Raw genomic sequence first — 333 nt, 5'->3', positions numbered from 1 at the left:
CTTTCACATATGCTTTTTCACCCACTTCAAATTCCACGGGTCTTCTTTTCAGGTCAGCCCAGCTTTTCTGTCGATCCTGTGCAGTTTTCAGTCTCTCTTTGATCATAGCAACTTTATCCACTGTTTCTTGGATCAGTTCGGGTCCAACCATGGCTTTTTCCCCTACTTCATCCCAATATAGTGGCGATCGACACTTTCGTCCATACAGAGCTTCGTACGGTGCCATTCCAATACTGCTGTGATAACTATTATTGTATGCGAACTCGATTAAGGACAGATGTTCGCTCCAATTACCATTGAAGTCTAGAGCACACGCTCTCAGCATGTCCTCCA

This window comes from Primulina huaijiensis, chromosome 6, assembly GCF_012295235.1.
Source record: "Primulina huaijiensis isolate GDHJ02 chromosome 6, ASM1229523v2, whole genome shotgun sequence".
Taxonomy (NCBI): domain Eukaryota; kingdom Viridiplantae; phylum Streptophyta; class Magnoliopsida; order Lamiales; family Gesneriaceae; genus Primulina; species Primulina huaijiensis.
This window is presented reverse-complemented; position numbering follows the sequence as displayed.